This window comes from Colletes gigas, unplaced genomic scaffold (genome assembly GCF_013123115.1).
Source record: "Colletes gigas isolate AHSC1104 unplaced genomic scaffold, ASM1312311v1 Colletes_gigas_Sc00032, whole genome shotgun sequence".
Classification (NCBI taxonomy): domain Eukaryota; kingdom Metazoa; phylum Arthropoda; class Insecta; order Hymenoptera; family Colletidae; genus Colletes; species Colletes gigas.
The window spans coordinates 462-20,724 of record NW_025106661.1 but is presented as its reverse complement, the minus strand read 5'-3'; positions in this window follow the sequence as shown (position 1 = coordinate 20,724).

Sequence of the window (20,263 nt, the reverse complement as noted above, 5' to 3'; positions counted from 1 at the left end):
TAATTTCACGTCGTCGAAAGAGTTCGACGACGTCGTTTATTGTGGACCTTTAAATGCGAACAGCCTGTCTTAATTAGATTATACGCGACAAAAACCTCGCCTGTCTGACTGGCGTCTGGCGTGTGCTCGCGTCACGCTGTTCTGAAACAAAAGAGACGGAACGAGATGTAAATATACGGTAACGTTTGTCACTCTCTCCGTCTCGTTTTAATGTTCACGCGCTCCTGATTGTGCTTGTCGCACTCAGGAGCGGGAAACTCAGCCGCCGCGTTACGCAGCTAAGCTAGTGGACTGTATATGTTTGTGTGCGTTCCCTTTAAACCGGGAAACAGCTGATTGCAGTTTTGGGGAAGACGAGATTCAACCTCGTTTCTTTCCCGACTGCAGGTTTCGACTATCGTAGGAGAGGGTAACGGGTGGAGGTTGTAAGGCTGCAACCGTACCCGCTCCTCGGCCCTTTTTTACCACCTTATTGCGTGCGTACGGGCACGGTGTGATGCAGGTGTGCCAACGGCGCCCTTGGGTCGACTTACGATTGGGCCTGACACCACGTAGCTTGATGAATTAACGTCCTACGCACAGTGACCGTACTAGACTGGCGATCTTTGGAGGTATTCTGCTGTTCGTCGTAAGCTGGGAGTGAAAGTTGTCCCACACTTCGACTAGAAGGTGGTAAATCCACCCAGGGTATTTTATACACCCCTGGATTGTGGGTTCCGAACCGTTTGATATACAAGAGAGGTACGAGAGTCAACCTCGATACCTTAAACACGACCTCTGATTGCAGCGATCCGTGTTCTCTTTTACTTTTTATTTTTCAGACCAAGGTGGGTCGTAGCCACTGCTGAATACTTCGGACACGACCTCTGATTACAGCGATCCGTGTCTGTATTCAGGCTGAGGTGGATCGTACCCACTGCTGAATTCGAAATCTCGGATTATAACCTGCGAGATCTTTACAGTCTTTGGATCAGGTCGTGTTCCGACCTAATCTGTTTAATTGGTAAACGGCTTACGGAAGTTCACGGGAGGGGATTGTTTTACAACCCGTTCCGTATTGAACGTCCTGCGGAGGTTCACGGGATGGGGTTGTTTTTCAACCCGTTCCGTATTGAACGTCCTGTGCAAGTTCACGGTATAGGATTGTTTTCCAATCCGTTCCGTATTGAACTTGTTGTTCACGGTATAGGATTGTTTTCCAATCCGTTCCGTATTGAACTTGTTGTTCACGTTTACGGCTCTTTTAAGTAGTAAACGGGTTGTGGAAGTTCACGGTATAGGATTGTTTTACAATCCGTTCCGTATTTGAACTTCCTGTCCACGTTTACGACTCTTTTAAATAGTAAACGGGTTGTGGAAGTTCACGGTATAGGATTGTTTTACAATCCGTTCCGTATTTGAACTTCCTGTCCACGTTTACGACTCTTTGATTTTAAATTGTAAACGGGTTTTGCGGAAGTATTGACGGTACCGGATGGATTCCCAATCCGTTCTCGTACTGCACTTCCAACCCACGTTTACAATTTCGTCGAAAGTTCGAGTGACTCGAAACTATTCGAACGTCTTGGAAATTCCGGGGGAGCGGGATCGTATGCCCATCTGCTCACTGCCGGTTCCAAGTTAAGAGTGACGATCCAGCACGGTTAGTCAAATTCGGAGGGGAGAATCTCCGACTAGCGGCGCTGTAGACGAATTTGAATTCGTCTTTGTCCAACTTATTATTGTCGTACCTTCTCTTTATACACGCGCCGAAACGTTAGCTCGAAATCACGCGTAGTTTCGTCGATCGCGTGATGTTTCGAAGAAATCCGTATGTGACAGTTTTTATAACCTGTCTTGTTTTCGCGTAGCGGACACGAGAGTCGAACAGTCTCGAGTCGGTTACATACGCAGAAAACAATACCGGGTGACGAATAATATTCTACTATTCTTATATGCTTCGAATTAACGCGATATTTAAACAACATCGCTTACCATTTCCTTATTTTTCAATTCTAAAAATTTACTTCTACTTACATGACCTAGTCGTTCATGCCATAGTTTATAGTTATTATCTGTTGCACTATATACTTGGTTAGTTATTTCTATTTTATTATTTTTAATTACTAGGTCTACAGCTATTAGATTATTCAAAGACTTACGCCTCATTATAATTTCCTTACCATTTAGAATTTGTACTCCCTCCTTATTAAAAATTATTGTTGCTCCCGCGTTTTGCATCTTTGTCACAGACAGCAAATTGTAGGGAACGTCTGGGGAATAAAGTACGTCCTTCAAATGACCGCTGATTCCCCTGTCGCTGACAACATTCAGCGTGCCTCTCTTCGTTGCTAAAATATACGTTCCGTTTTTGGCAACGGAGATCCTTATCGGTGTTTCCAGATTTTCAAATTCCACAGCCAAATCTCTTCGGTTGATAAGATGATCCGAAGCTCCGGAGTCCAGTAGAAAACGTATTGTCTTCTTGTTTTGATCGTTGATGTCATGACCTCCTGCCATGAAAGCGAAGCCAGACATATTCGCGCCTTCGGTTGAAATTTTAGGGAGCCCCATCGCCGATCTTCAAAAGGTACCGTACGTGTGGCCGATGACCCGAAGTCATGGTGCTGTACGACACGTGTAGTAAGATAAGGATTTTCTAGAAGGATCTGGCCACGGAGTGGGGAAGGCTTGGCCTTTTGGTAAGAGGACTGTGATGAACCCCACGGCACTTACCCCAGAACCTCGGTAAAATTCGGACGTTAAAATATATACTCCAACATACTGTACTACGTATATTACGTATACAACAGGTATATCATCGAGATGACATCTAAAGGAAGTGATGCGTATTTATATGATATGTTGGATATGTCCGAATCATCAAACTTAAAGAAACAACAAAGTGAAATTGCCAAATTCTTTGCTAACACCAACATTTTGGTAACTGGAGGGACAGGTTTTCTGGGTAAATTACTGATTGAAAAAATATTGAGGTAATCTTCCGATAACATATACATGATTTTTTTATTATTTAGTAATTTTTTTTTATCGAATTGTATATGAATAGTTCTACTGATTTTGATATATTCGATGTTAATTAAGATTTTCCAAATCACTTAATATCGTACACCAATGTATAAAAATTAATATCTTAAAGAAAATGAAAATTTTTTTCCATGTTTATATTCTTGAACTATTACTCATAATGTGTTTAAATAAAACAGCATATTGTAATGAAATAAGATAGAAACGACTTGAAAAATGGTGTAACATTTTCTTAGTAATCAATCCTTTAGTTAATTTGACCATTTTCGTACTTTGTATCATGTAATGTTCAAAGTATCATTCATTTATCGAATGTTTTTTAATGCGTCATATCCTTCAATGATTTGCAACGTGCATCAATTTTCCGTTCAATAAACGGTTCAAAAGGTACATCCGGTATTTACAGACTAATGCTATTTTACTTGTAATTCAATTGAATTAATGTATAATTATTCTAACCACATATTTTGGTCGGAAAAAGAACTCAAAATATACTTTTTTTTTAATGTGAGTGTAGCGGCTATTGCATAGCCACTACGCACTTGCCAGGGTAAGAATGGGAATGGAATGTAAGGATAGTTTTAAGCTTTCTATTTTTCCATTTTCCCAGGGTGTCGTGTAACCCTGGTCGTCCTGTTAAACACTTGGCGACCAGAGCCGTGCGAGGCGCCTGTTTTCCTTTAAGGTTTCGCCTGGGTCTCGGACCACCCCAAATCCGGGCCCGGCGAGCCTCTTGAGTTTTATTACTCTCTTTCACTTGAACTAAACTTTCCCTTCGCTAAGTATTTTCCAGTTTCGTTTTTCCGTCTTTCTGTCCTGTCTCTTTCTCTCCCTTTACTATTAGGTTAAGGGAATGTATACAGGGTGTCCCGTAAATAGTGTAAGAACCGGAAATGGAGGGTAGCTGAGACGATTCTGAACAACAATTTCCTTTGCAAAAATGTCGGATGGAGCTTCGTTTTTGAATTATTAACGAAAAACACTGACCAATCACGGCGCTCGCCTTCCGCGCGCTCAGGGCCGTCCGACCTCGGAGAGCCACCGCGCCGGGTAGGTAGCAAGATGCGCGTTGAAGATACATCGAGGAACGAATACAAATAATTAAAAATACTACCACTACAACTGTTACCTAATTCGTTAATTACTACGTAATTAGTACGTAAATTACTAAATCGAATTTGTTAATTATTTGTATTTGCTGTTTCCGAGAAAGAAGGAATAAAATCTCGGAATTTTTAGGAAATTAACCATTCGCAACCGAGTGACGCTTCTCGCCAGAGTGTTTTAAAATTAAAATAAAAATTATTATCAGAAAATTAAAAGAAATACGGTAAGAACCATTTGTAACCGTTTGTTATTAAAAACTGTACTGAAAAAGCAGACTGGATTTCTGCGTACCGAAACATTCCTCGAATGCAAAGGGTTAATAGAGAAATAATTGAAATTCGACTTACCCATTTATCTGCAAATTGACCTACTGCGCTGACAATAGAGCCCGGCCAATGCACCGCTGTCGGTCACGACAAGGTCAAAAACCCCAACGAAAATCAGCTGATGGGACGGCCCGATTGCTGTACCTGTTTCTCACCCCGAAAAAACTTCACAGCACGGTCATTAACAATGACGGCCGTCCCATCAGCTGATTTTCGTTGGGGTCTTCGATCTTGCCATGATCGACAACGGTGCATTGGCCGGGCCCTATTGTCAGCGCAGTAGGTCAACTTGCAGATGAATGGGTAAGTCGAATTTCAATTATTTCTCAATTAACCCTTTGCATTCGAGGAATGTTTCGGTGCGCAGAAATCCAGTCTGATTTTTCAGTACAGTTTTTAATAACAAACGGTTACAAATAGTTCTTACCGTATTTCTTTTAATTTTCTGATAATAATTTTTATTTTAATTTTAAAACACTCTGGCGAGAAGCGTCACTCGGTTGCGAATGGTTAATTTCCTAAAAATTCCGAGATTTTATTCCTTCTTTCTCGGAAACAGCAAATACAAATAATTAATAAATTCGATTTAGTAATTTACGTACTAATTACATAGTTATTAATGAATTCGGTAACAATTGCAGTGGCAGTATTTTTAATTATTTGTATTCGTTCCTCGATGTATCTTCAACGTGCATCTTGCTACCTACCCGGCGCGGTGGCTCTACGAGGTCGGACGGCCCGGAGCGCGCGGAAGGCGAGCGCCGTGATTGGTCAGTGTTTTTCGTTAATAATTCAAAAATGAAGCCCCATGCGACATTTTTGCAAAGGAAATTGTTGTTTAGAATCGTCTCACCTACCCCCCATTTCCGGTTCTTACACTATTTACGGGACACCCTGTATACACATTCTTACTGTGTAATACTGAAAATGGAAAAATAGAAAGCTTAAAACTATCCTTAAATTCCATTCCCATTCATACGCTGGCAAGGGCGTAGTGGCTATACAATGGCCGCTACACAGATAAATGAATGGTTACAAGAAGGAATTATTCGGCCGAGCAAGAGCGAATTTGCAAGTCCGGTAGTTGTAGCTCCGAAAAAGAATAATTCTTATAGAGTTTGCGTCGATTATAGAGAATTGAATAAGAAAATCGAGCGTGATCATTTCCCGATGCCGCTCATCGAGGATAGAATAGACGAGTTAAGAAAGGCGCGCGTATTTTCTGCAATTGATTTAAAGAATGGATTTTTGCACGTACCGGTGGCGGAAGAGAGTATAAGGTATACTGCGTTCGTAACACAATTTGAATTTCTAAGGACACCGTTTGGGTTGTCTATTAGCGCGACAGTTTTAAGATATATTGTAGATGAGATATTTCAGGTTTTAATTCGACGTAAAATAATGTTAACTTATGTAGACGATGTAATAATACCGGGAGAAAATGATGAAGATGCGTTTCGGAAGTTAGCTGAGGTTTTAACCCCTTCCCGTGCTTTAACGAGTCCGACTCGTGATGAAGATTTTGGCCCAAACATGAATATAACGAACCAGACTCGCGAACAGAAAGTCGGCCCAAATGTAAACATCGCGAGCCAGGCTCGCGGACAGCAAATCACGATCGTGATCAAGTTTTAGTTCCTATCGGTACGCCACAAGAGTCGGTCACGATTCTTATAACCTCTGTTGCAAAGCAGTTTAGTATCAGTCTGATCTGTTTACCGCGCGTTAGCACCTATAGTTTGGGCCCGGATTTCGTCGAGGTAAATGGCACGGGAAGAGGTTAAAAGTAGCAGCCAGAAATGGGCTAACGATTAACTGGGATAAATGTCAATTTTTACAGTTGAGGATAGAACACTTAGGATACGAAGTCGAAAATGGAAACGTATATCCAAGCAGCAATAAAATTCGGGCAGTCGAAAAATTTCCAAAACCAAAGAATAAAAAACATATGCAAAGTTTCTTAGAATTAACGGGATATTTTCGCAAATTCGTTAAAAATTATGCCAAAATCGCAAAACCACGGTCCGATTTAATTAAACAAGATGTACAATTTATATGGAGAAAAGAACAAGAGCAAGCATTTTTAGCGTTAAAATCTATATTAGCTACAAAGCCAGTACTACGAATTTATGATCAAAACGCAGAAACAGAGGTCCATACTGACGCCAGCTAGGAAGGGTTCGGCGCAGTTTTACTACAGAAAATAACAAACGAAAACGCATTTCATCGTGTGTATTATTACAGCAAGAAAACTTCCGAAGCAGAACGAAAATGTCATTCTTATGAGTTAGAAGTGTTAGCGGCGATAAATGCAGTACGAAAATTTCGCGTATATCTCTTGGGCGTGCCGTTTAAATTAGTCACTGATTGCGAAGCATTTAAGAAAACGTTGTCAAAAAGAGATTTGTCACCTAAAATTGCGCGTTAGGCATTGATCCTTGAAGAATTTGAGTATAGAATAGAACATCGAAAAGGAACGCGACTTAAGCACGTAGATGCGTTGAGTAGATTTCCGGTGTCAGTGATAGAAAATAAATTGCTCACGATGATAAAAAAGAAGAAAGACTACAGGTAATTAGACGTATTTTAGAAAGCGAAACGTACGAAGATTATTTAGTAGAAAACGATATTTTGATGAGACGAAGGAACGGTAAAAATGTAATTGTGGTACTTTCTTGTTTACAAACAGAAATAATAAGAAAAACGCGACGGCGACAAGTAAAGCATATAGATACATTTTGGTAGTAATAGACGGTTTTTCCAAATTTACATGGTTATATCCTACGAAAACAGCAGCAAAGAAACAATTGGTAAGTTAGATAGTTAGCAAAGAATTTTCGGCAATCCAGATCGCATCATATCGGACAAGTGAACTGCATTTATGTCACTAGAATTTCAGAAATATTGCGAAGAAGACGGTATAGAAAAAATAGAAATTACAACAGGAGTTCCTCGCGGAAACGGACAAGCAGAGCGCACGATTCGCACAATAATACCTGTATTAGCAAAATTGTCATTAAATAATCCGGACCAATGGTATAATTATGTAGGTAGAGTCCAAAAATGTATAAATAGTACTGTGGCGGCCAAGGCACCACATACGCCTTAGCCGTTCGAAGCCGCTACAATGTATGGTTGCACACGAGACGATGGTTGCACACGAGACGATGGTTGCACACGAGACGACCAGAGCCGCGTGAGCCGAAAAGCCGTTGTCGTCGTCTCTGACCGTCTTTTGTTTTTGAAGGCCTCTTGGTACGGTGGCGATGATCGTACCAGAGAGTCGAGCGTAACCCGCACCACGAGTCACGTCGTTGTACGACAGCAACAATACAATTGTGCGGAACGGAACAGAGCGGAGTCATTATCTTCCCGATCCCACAGTACATACCAGCGAACAATAGGCATGACACCGTTTGAAGTCATTTTTGGGAGAAAAATAAAAACCAGAGAAGATCACGAAATTACCACTGTTATTGAGCAGGAAGTGATACAAATGTACAATGAAAGCCACGATGATTTAAGAGTGTTGGCGAAAGAAAATTTGTTAAAGGTACAGGAGGAAAATAGGCGACAATATGATAAAAACTGTAAGCCGGTGAAACAGTACAAAGAAGGCGATTTAGTATTTACTAAAAGATTAAACAGAAATATTTATGACCATACTAAGTAACGAAAGTTAAGCGAAATGATCGATATGAGGTAGCGCTAACGAATGATGGTGAAGGACCTATGATGACTAGTACCGCCGTAGATTACATGAAACCGTTTGATTGCAATAGAAAAATTGACGACGTGCCTTCGGAGACCGAAGATAATGCAGGAAAGGCCGAGTGAGGGAATGTTACAAAGTAGGTGTGCGCGGGAGCGCGTATGCCGCGTGTGTGCGTGAGGACAGTGGACAGTCCACGTCAAGTCAGTCGCTAAGGTGAAGTCAAAGAAAATGCACGTTCTCATTAAATATTGTTTCCCATTTAAGTGATTAGATAACCGTCTTTTCGTCACCCCTCTCTACCACATCCTACATGAAGAACGATGAAATTAAGAATGGAAAGTCTCAATCCTAAAAATACTATAAAAATTTCATTAATTATTTACATATTATTCTTGAAATTAATTGATTTGTTATTTTTTAATTAATGGATCGATTTTATTTATGCTTGAACTATTCTTAAATTTACGATTTTGATATAGAACAACAGATAAAAGTTTTCTCACTTTAAAAAAAAGTATATTTTGAGTTCCTTTTCCCCTCAGAATATGTAGTTGGAGTAATTGTACATTAATTCAATTGAATTACAAGTATAATAACATTAATCTATAATTACCGGTTGTACTTTTTGAACCGTCCATTTCATGGAAAACTGATGCACGTTGCAAATTACTGAAGGTTATAACGCATTGAATATATCAAAATTAGTAGAACTATTCATATACAATTCGATAAAAAAAAATTACTAAATAATAAAAAAATCATGTATATGTTATCGGAAGATTACCTTAATATTTTTTCGATAAGTAATTTACCCAGGAAACCTGTCCCTCCTGTTAGCAAAATGTTGGTGTTAGCAAAGAATTTGGCAATTTCACTTTGTTGTTTCTTTAAGTCTGATGATTCGGGCATATCCAACGTATCATATAAATACGCATCACTTCCTTTAGATGTCATCTCGATGATATACCTATTGTATACGTAATATACGTAGTACAGTATAATAATTACTTAATATAAATCTGATGGACACATAATCATTTAAACAAACACTCTTCTTCACGCGCTTAGTGAAAAACATTCAATCAGAATATTTGTAAAAAATTTATTTTAAATCAATCAGAGCTAACGATTATAAAATTATGAATTTGTGAAACAAGGCTACTTTCTTTTTAATACCATACAAAAAAGTTTGTAAATTTTTGTAAATACAATAAATATTTCCTACCGGTTCCGAACTAACAGCAATTGCGATTGTTCCGATGTGAATTCAACAACGGTTAAGTTTCAACTGCGAATTGTTCTCAACACGTTTCACATGTAGATGTTACCACATCCATATTAAAATTAGTGGATCATTCATTATTGAACAGCAACCTTTCGAACTATGGCAATGAGTAAAATAGCACAATGTATCTTGAATATTCAACTATTGAAAAACAGCATAAAAGGAAATAATAAAATTTGAAATGATAAAAAGCACTCAAGATATTATTCCAATTATGAATGTGAAAGGATTAGGCGTGGTGGTATTATACAATCACAGCGTTCACTTTTTGAAGTTCTTTATTTCTGCACGTCGTTCTCGAGCAAGGGTTTCGAGCAGTGTGGCCAGATCTGGCATAATTGAGTGCATCGAAATCGACAACAGTGACGACGAACTTCCTTAGCGTCTAACGGAATGGTGGGGATAGCAGGCATACACTACCGCACGAGCCACGTGTACGTGAGCTCGGCACTTCGCACAACTTCGGCAAATCGATAAAGAACGCTAGTGTGAGCCTTTCCTTCTTGCTCTTGTAAAAGACAAAACAACTGAAATACGACCTCGCGATAATCGGCATACGATTCCAAGTCTCGACTGCCCCAGCATTTTTACTTTCCGACCTATATGTAAGGTATAAGGAAATTTATAAAGTATCATAATGAAAAAAAATTTTGAAATTTTTTTTTAGCGGAAATACACGTTTTAGGACCCCCTGATCATATTGTGACTATTGAAAAAAAAGACATTTTGTTTGTTCCTCAACGACTAACAATAAGTGAATTTCAATAACGAAAAAAATATTTCGAAATTTTTTTTAGCGGAAATACACGTTTTAGAACCCCCTCATCATATTGTGACTACTACAAAAAAACATATTTTTTTTTGTTCCTATGCTATTGACATGATTGCGTCTAAACGGCTGAATGAATTTCAATGAAACTTAACATTTAAGTTTTATGTTCTCGTTTTAAGGTCTCATTATATTTTAAGCGTGATCAGCTCCCATATAATGATGATTATACGTTTTTAGTTTTATAATTATTTCGATACATACACATCATTTGTAACAAATTTTTAAAGCGATTTATATAAATCTTAAGAAGGATTAAGATCAAATATATTTTTCTCCTATCTTTCCTAGACAGGAAAAATTAAACGAAATCTTATGCCTTGCATACCTACCTAAACCACATAAAAAACGTATTCCACAAATATTTTAGAATAATGTTGTTCAAAGCAGTCTTACTCGTAAAGGGTTAATTAAGGGTTAATTAAAATGAAAAACCACTCTTAGCCAGTACCGTGCACGCTACAGAAATAAATTACTACTGACTTTTCTCACTATGTTTTTTAATAACCGTATCAAATTGTTACACACAATCAAATGTTATATATTTGACTTAACTTTACATAACAAAATAATTGTAACGATAGGTAAAACAATAACGTGCACGCTACCGTTCAATGGAAACCACGGGAAGGTGGTGGTCACTTCCATCAGGAGGGAAATGTAAAAAATTGTTATTTCTTTGTAACATTATCACATGGCATATATTAGAACGTCTATATTCTTCTTTCCTTTTTTTTTGATTCCCCTCTAAATTCATTTCTGCAAAATGAAATATATTAAATTGTCGTCTATATACTGCTATTCATTCAATAGAACTTTATTTCTAATTATTGCCTTTTAAAACCCTATGGGAACTGTGCTATATGTATATATCTACGTCCTTTCTTCGTCCGGGCATTTCAACGGCCCATCGATGCGCGAGCAGTATAAACAAAACACTATCGCCACGTGCTCGAGCCACTGCTGTTTCTCTTGAGTCAGTTGAATTCGGTCGACGAGGACGAACATCAGGACAAATTTAAAGGTACGTGCCGTAGGTCATTCTGAGATATTTAAATTGAAAAAAAGCTTTCGCGTAATTTCTGTAATTTTCTGTTCTTTCGCTTTTCTGCTTTTATATCATGGAAACGGTTGTGAAATCGAAGAATAAGTGTAAGCGCGGTTTTTTATCTTCATAGATAAATGATCATAGGTTTAAATCATGGATACGTGCAGTACCCCATGATAGAAGTCGTTTTTATTGTACTTTATGCAATAAGTCTTATTCTTGCGGTTCCTCAAACGTGTATAGACACGGAGAATCTGGGTGTCATAAAAAAAATAGTACTTCTAAAAGGACTTTTATGCCTCAATGGCTTGAGAATGATTATTTCAAGCCATGGTTGCATAAAGTCGACGGCGACCCTTATTCGTGGTTCTGTTCGGTTTGCAACAATCAATTTTCATGTCGATTATCGACGATTTATAATCACGCAGATTCTCAGTGTCACATTGAGAATTATAAAAAGAGTAACAATAACGCAGACAATTTGAATCATAATTTTACGACGCAATCCGAAGAATCGCCTCTGTCGTTGGATGAAAGGATAAAATCCGCGGAAATCAAATTTGCCAAATTAATAGCCGAAAAAAATATTCCTTATCGAACCGCAGAGACGATTCTTGAAGTTTTCAAAGACATTGGGCAAGATCCTGATGTCTTGAAACATATGTCGTTCGGTCGAACAAAGTGTTCAAATATTATATCAAACGTTTTGTATCCTTTAGAAACAAAACGTATTTCTAGTGTTTTACAAAACACTAAATTTTCTATTTATATTGACGAAACATCCGACTCGACCAACGAGAAATGGACGACGTTTCTTGTTCGTTATGTTGCACCCGAGACTTTGGATGTTCGAACGGAATTGGTAGAATTATTACATCTTGATGCCAGAAATTGTGGCGCAGATAATTTATTTAAAACATTTGAAATTGCCATGATAGAAAGAGAAATTCCGTTCGAAAATATTGTCGCGTTGTCATGTGACAACGCTGCTGTCATGACAGGGCGACACTCGTCCTTTATGACAAAGCTTGCAACAAAATGCAGGGACAAATTTTTGACTGTCCGCTGTCCGTGTCATCTGTCTGCAATGGTAGTGCGCGAAGCGTGCAATACCATTCCAGACATATGCGAGGAGTTGTTACGAAAAGTAGCAACTTTCATATACAGTAGTCCCAAACGTTCGGCTATATTCCGCGAATTTCAGCAATGTTTTCAAACAACCGACAGAAAAATTTTAAAATTGTGTTCTACGCGATGGTTATCGCATTATACATCCGTAGTTACACTTTTAGAGAATTGGGACTCTGTATTGCTTTTTTTGCAAGAATTGACAATAAGCGAGAAATCAGAGTCCGGGGAACGTCTGTTAATCTCGATGCAAAATCCAGAGGCCAAAGCATATCTTTATTTTCTAAATTACGCTCTTGAGTTTTTTTATAAATTTAGCATTTTCTTTCAAACTCAAGAGACAAGAATTCATTTGCTTCAAAAGACTGCGGCAGAACTTTTATGCGATATATTACGCAATTTTCTGAAACCGCAGCTTTTGAAACACATGGATTTAGTAAGAATGATGAATTTTTCTGTAGTCGAAAATCAACTTCCATTTGATAGTATAAATTTAGGAACAGAGTGTCTTAATTTTCTGCATCAACTGAATGCAGAAGGCAAGTCCGACATCGTAGAAACCGTAAGGAAAAATTGTTTAATGTTTTATATTACAGCTGCAAACGAAATTCGTCATCGATTGCCAATCGATGACGAATTTCTTAGCATGTTGTATGTTTTTGAACCAACTTTTATATTAAATGATACAAATAGAGACATTTCCTTCAGAAATGTTCTCTTAATCGCTAAGAAATTCGGCGGTTTCGACGAAGAAGGACTGCAAACAGAATGGTCAGTATTGCCTTTGGAATTTACAACGAAAGGTAGACAGACGCTTATCGAGATGAAATTCGATGGTTTCTGGAAAACAATTTTATTAACGCGAAATTTGGACTATAAAATTAAATTTCCTGAATTGATGAAATTAGTAAATACAATTAGATCACTTCCAAATTCCAATGCCGATGCAGAAAGATTGTTTTCCATGTTACCTGACATAAAAACAAAGAAACGGAATAAACTTTCTTCGGCCAGCGTCAACTCTATTTGCGTTGTGAAATCTTCGTTAAAGGCGCAGAGGGAAAACTCTCAACCCATGGAGGTAGATGACGATCATCTAGCTCTATTGTATTCCAAAAATTTATATCATAGATTTGCTAAGAAGCAAAAGTGTAATTTAAGATTAAACGCAACATATGACAATAACTTTGAGAATTTTCCCGCTACGTCATATGACGAAAATTAAGGTACCGATTTACTACAGAGCTTTTCTCTAGAGAGATTTTTCTCTCCAGAGAAAAGCTCTTTAGTAAATTCGTACTATTAGGCTGCAATGACAGTATAAACGTTTTCATGCGACGTCGCGGTAGACTGGTCTTGTTACGTCAACGGTACCGTGACGTAGGCGCAACAAGGTGTGATGCATGTATGTGCCATAACGTCACGCGAAAGCGCTTACACTGCAACCGCAGTCTTGTTAGTGATGTCCAAAATATTTTTTTTTGGACATCGCTAATATGTAAATAGTCGTTCAATTTGTCTCGCGTTGTTACTTTTTTTACGTATTTCGCTTGCTGTAAATACTATTCTGCTTGCTCTAACTATCATTTTTTTTCTTCATTTATTTGCTTATATTTTGCCGTATATTTTTAGTTAGTGAAATTGCTTGCTGTAGATAGTGTGGCTATGACGTAGAATGTCGCGCCTTGTTACACTTACGTCACGGTACCGTAAGAGCAACAATGCACGACATAACGTGCCAGCTTAATCGCAAACGTCCTATCCCGACATCCCATCCTTTGGAAATGTAAACAATTATATCATTTTTCCATTTTTATGGCTCGTGTGTATATTAATAAAAATTAATGCATTCACGAGTTAGTTTTTCATTATATTGTAATTTCATTACATTAATAAAAACATTTTAATATACGGCATGTGATAATGTTACAAAGAAATAACAATTTTTTACATTTCCCTCCTGATGGAAGTGACCACCACCTTCCCGTGGTTTCCATTGAACGGTAGCGTGCACGTTATTGTTTTACCTATCGTTACAATTATTTTGTTATGTAAAGTTAAGTCAAATATATAACATTTGATTGTGTGTAACAATTTGATACGGTTATTAAAAAACATAGTGGGAAAAGTCAGTAGTAATCTATTTCTGTAGCGTGCACGGTACTGGCTAAGAGTGGTTTTTCATTTTAATTAACCCTTAATTAACCCTTTACGAGTAAGACTGCTTTGAACAACATTATTCTAAAATATTTGTGGAATACGTTTTTTATGTGGTTTAGGTAGGTATGCAAGGCATAAGATTTCGTTTAATTTTTCCTGTCTAGGAAAGATAGGAGAAAAATATATTTGATCTTAATCCTTCTTAAGATTTATATAAATCGCTTTAAAAATTTGTTACAAATGATGTGTATGTATCGAAATAATTATAAAACTAAAAACGTATAATCATCATTATATGGGAGCTGATCACGCTTAAAATATAATGAGACCTTAAAACGAGAACATAAAACTTAAATGTTAAGTTTCATTGAAATTCATTCAGCCGTTTAGACGCAATCATGTCAATAGCATAGGAACAAAAAAAAATATGTTTTTTTGTAGTAGTCACAATATGATGAGGGGGTTCTAAAACGTGTATTTCCGCTAAAAAAAATTTCGAAATATTTTTTTCGTTATTGAAATTCACTTAGTCGTTTAATGCATTCATGTTAATAGCATAGGAACAAAAAAAAATATCGTTTTTTTCAATAGTCACAATATGATCAGGGGGTCCTAAAACGTGTATTTCCGCTAAAAAAAATTTCAAAATTTTTTTTCATTATGATACTTTATAAATTTCCTTATACCTTACATATAGGTCGGAAAGTAAAAATGCTGGGGCAGGCGAGGCTTGGAATCGTATGCCGATTATCGCGAGGTCGTATTTCAGTTGTTTTGTCTTTTACAAGAGCAAGAAGGAAAGGCTCACACTAGCGTTCTTTATCGATTTGCCGAAGTTGTGCGAAGTGCCGAGCTCACGTACACGTGGCTCGTGCGGTAGTGTATGCCTGCTATCCCCACCATTCCGTTAGACGCTAAGGAAGTTCGTCGTCACTGTTGTCGATTTCGATGCACTCAATTATGCCCGATCTGGCCACACTGGTTTCGAGAGAACTCTGGTCTTTCTTTCCATATATATTTTTACGTGGCTGCCGCCGTTTTCTTTGTCCAACCCCCAAAAGGTGGGGTTAACCAATTAGCGACTTAGAACTCCGCCAAATCGTACCGTCCCCCTTCTTGCGCTCGCAGCTCGCTTTCTTAAAACGGGGGTGCGATTTGACGGTGGTTGCGCTTGCTGGCGAAGGTGGCAACGCCGCGGAATTTCCCAAGGTCCTAGATCGGCAGCGTGACCAGCCGATGGTCGCTTGTCCTTGCATAGAAGACCCTTGGGGAAACTCAGGATTTATGACACTAGCGATTCACCATCGAGGCCGTTTAACAAATTCTTACTACGGACATGCTTTTTACAAATTCTAATTGCAGGAACGGCTTTCTCAAAGATAGCTTCGCTGTCGTCCATGTCATGAACCGTGCTAGCCGTTTGCATGTGTTATGCCTTTTTATACTTGTACTACTAGCCGCTACAAATGCATATTTTTTCATCGGATAAACGCAACTTTCATTTATTAAATGAATTCTAACATTTTAAATATTTAAAAATAATATAAACCGAATTACATCAAACATATTTTTAAGGTATTATTTTCTTGATTAAATTGAAAACATATAAGTTTGAAATTACCTAGATCTATATCTAACAAATAAAAATGTGACTGTTGTAATAATGTAACGTCGATGCTTTTTGCAATTGCAATTTCTCCACTTGTATAAAAGGTAATTAAATGAACGATGTTTGTTCTTCTAAAATATGTTTCACAGTCATTGTTGTTCCTACCTACTTACGGCATCTGACAATAATTAAGTTGCATAATACTGTTGCGCCGGTACGGGGTGTTTCTCGCACAACTCATGATATCACGGAACAAATTATCGTAAAACTAGGAATACGAACTAATAAACAAGAATAAGCTTTATTTTAACAGAGCACAATTTGGTACGTTTGTTCTCTACGAGGTCTTACGTAGTTCTCTACTTTTGAATCGTTGCCGGTTCCTCTGACAACCGGAAGGTACGGGCTCTCGCTTCCGCTCGTTCGAAGGAGCAGCTTCACATCGTTGCGGAACAGCCTTCACGTTGCCGCAACGATGCATCTTCAGTCCGTCGCAACACTGCTCCCCCTCTTCAAAACGCGGACGTCCCGACCGCGGCAGATTCAGCTCGGACAGGCAACTTCAGTATGAGCCTCCAACCTCCAAATCTGCCTCGAGTTTAAAACACCTCTGTCTGTAAAGTAAATAAACGAATAGATCGAACATTTACCTGAGTGGCCTTTACCAGACAGTTAGCGCCTTGACATTCGTTCTCCGTCTCAAGGAAAACCACTCAAAAACCTTGAGCAAGACGCCGGTGTAATTTCCAAAATTCTTCTGCGAGGATGAGGAGATCCCGACTGCTCCTCGCCCTTCCCCTTGAATACTTGCGATTTGCGCGCTTCTTTCTTGACGTCTTTTCGGATGTGAGTTCCCCCAGCTAAACAGAACAGCCCCCCTAGGGATGTTCCCCGATCATCGAGGAGAATTTCCTCGATGAAATGGTTGTCCGGAACATACCACGACTTTGCAGTCCGGCCACCAGAACCCCATCCGGATGGAGCCCCGGCTGTGGGGTAACCCTCCCGGTGAGGATTACGCTTCCACGACCGTTTGCGACACGCAAAGAAGGAAAGCTGTCCGCCGCCAGCAAGTAACCCCTACCCTAGTCTTCTGCGACGAAGCGTCCTCTTCTTGGGCGAAGATGTCGGCCATCCTCCTCGATCCTCATCTCCCAGTATCCTTACAGGAAACCTCCCGTGAATCATACCGAGCGGGGAACGGACCAAACGGAAAACCAACTCATCCAGCGGACTCCTCACATCGCCTTCTTATCGTCACCTCCAGTAAGGACCTTGGCAGGGGATCCACAACATCGAGCGCATTCCCTTCAGAAGGTGCTCCGACAAGCGCTCTCCTTCCAAAGGGTGCTCCTTCGAGCGCCGTCCTTTCAAAAATGTGCTCTTCTTCCCTTCTTCAAAAGGTCCTTCCTTCGCGGACAGCCATAACGATGACGACATACATCTTCTAGATCTCCTCGCCGATTCCTTCGACGCTGAACAATCATCTTTCCGTACGACGGGGTGGAAGAAGACAAAGCGGAAGTTTCTCCCTCTACGCAGACTTCTTCTGACTCTTCTTGGGGCAGTTCCACCGCATATGTCCCGTTTCCCCGCAGATCCAACATTCCATGGGCCTCTTGCTTCCAGTCTCCTCGTCCGTTGGCCTTCCTTCTCCGACCGGAAACCTTCTTTTACGGAACTCCCCCTTCGAAAAAGGAAAAGGCTTGAGATACCGTTCGGGCCTAATAAACGACGTCGACACCGCCTCGACGGCTTCGATCTCTAGAGCTCTCACAACCGCGGCTCGTAATGAGACGAAACCGCCGAGTCGCAACGTCCGCTTCATCTCCTCATTGGCTAGCGCGGCAATGAATTGAGAGGCCGCGAGCTTGTCCCTAACTTCGATTGGGCAATCCCCAAACGCGGCCTGCGCTAACCTCTGAATTTCCGCCGTTAAATCGGAGATGGACTCCCCTCTCCGTTGTTTGTAATTTTGAAACATTACATAGTTTAGATTAGCTAAATTTCACATTCCGAAACGGAATTCCAAGGCCGAAATCAACGCGTCATAGCTAGAACGTTTCTCAACGGGGAGAGTCGTCAAAATGCTTCGAGCCGGCCCCTCCAACGATGAGACCAAGGCCAAAGCCTTCCTTGGTCCATCCCAACGATTCGCCTCAGCGACCGTCTCAAACTGAATTTTATACTCCTCCCAACAAGATTTTCCATCATACATGGAGGGCTTCAGAGTATAGCCCAAATCGGAAATACTCCGATTCACCCTCTCTACACTCTGAGGGACTGGCTGCGAAACCGAAAGGCCCGCGAGCCCGATAGAAGATACAGGCTCGCGCTCCCTTTCGCGAACCGGAACTCCCGAAAGCCGATCGAGAATACGCGCGACATTCGAGGACAGGACCTGATACTGGCCCTCCACGGCCCCAATCCTCTCCTTGACCGCGGCATCCCTGGCCGAAGCGGCAGCCCTCTCCATCGCTCGTACTGTTATGCCGCAAGCTGTAGACTCGTCCAAATAGTTGCGGCGTCACAATATTAGGTTGATTTTTGATTGGGAAAGGTTCAAGCTCTCGGACAAAGATATCAGGATATACTCTAAGGTTTATTCGGAGACTGAACACTGATGCACTCTTTACAAGATGAAACGTCCAAATGAGCCCGGAGGGCCAGGAGCGGTACGCTTTTATAATTTTGGTTTAGGTACAGCCGGGTTAGGTCTGGGTCTATGACGCATTTGTTTTTACCCCATAAAGGAGTCAACAAGTTCGTCATCTTCTTCGAGCATCGCTTATGACTAACCTTATCACTATGAGTAATACTTATTTTCTATGGGGGCCTACGGCATGACAGTACGCCGCTCCTCAGCTCGCTCGCGTTCCTCCACGAACATTCGCTGTTGCTCCTGGAACTGCGTGGCGATATTCCGCTGCAACCCCTTCAGAAGCGACTCCAGCGACGACAAAGCCTCTGTTGCAGCGTAACAGTAAATTCATAAAGCCAGCGGATATAGAGTCACACCTTTTATAAACAATCAAAGCTTTGCTTATAACCTACTGCCCCTAAGGCGGCTATTTAATTAGTAAATTCACTTAAAATCTGCATGGCCCTCCAAATCCAGTCGCTCTATGACTTTACTACCTGCAATAACATCGACGACCGGTGCCAGATGTTTTATGACCAGACTCAAGTACCGCGCAAAACATCTGGGCACCAAGCGGTGGCCCGAGCCCGTAGCCTTCTCGCGGAAAAACCCGGGCCCGCAAAAATTATTAAAAACCACCGTTATATGCCGCCTCCCACCGACCAACTTCGCCGCCAAAATGATTGGCTGGCGTATATACAGGGTGAGGCATTTTAAACAGGTCACCTGAATAACTCGCTTGTTTTTGAAGATAGGAGAAAATGCATTAGACCAAACTTATTTGGTATCGGGGGGCTCATAATCTGGTATTACCAATTTTTTTGTAGGTGGAGGCGTCAAGGAGATATGAAGGTCAACTTTGTTTTTTTAAATGGAACAGTATATTTTATTACTTACATTCTGATAGAGTGTTTCAAGGCGAATACAATGACCTATTATTAAGGTCATTCAAGGTCACCCAAAGTCAACTGCAATAGAAAATAAATTGTGTCAGAGTACATTTCGAATACTTGTGTATCACGTGTGTGTATTGCGTGACACGGGTCACAAAAGATAAACAAACATTCAATCACATTGTACGCTTATCCGTATCCTCAAACATTATTGGTAATTTTACTACCGACTAGAGCACAGCTTCGTAACATTTATTCAGTCTAAGTGTTTAGTTTTCTAAAATGCGTTACACGATAGCAGAGAAAGTAGAAATGGTTCTTATTTATGGTGAATGTCATAGAATTATGAGGGAAGCGGTACGTGTGTATAGTGAAAGATTTCCCGATCGTAATAATAGACCTTCACTTTCTGTCTTTACAAACATTATAAAAAAGTTCCAAGAAACTGGAACTGTGGATAACAAAACACGTAATCTTGCCAAACGAGCAACTGAT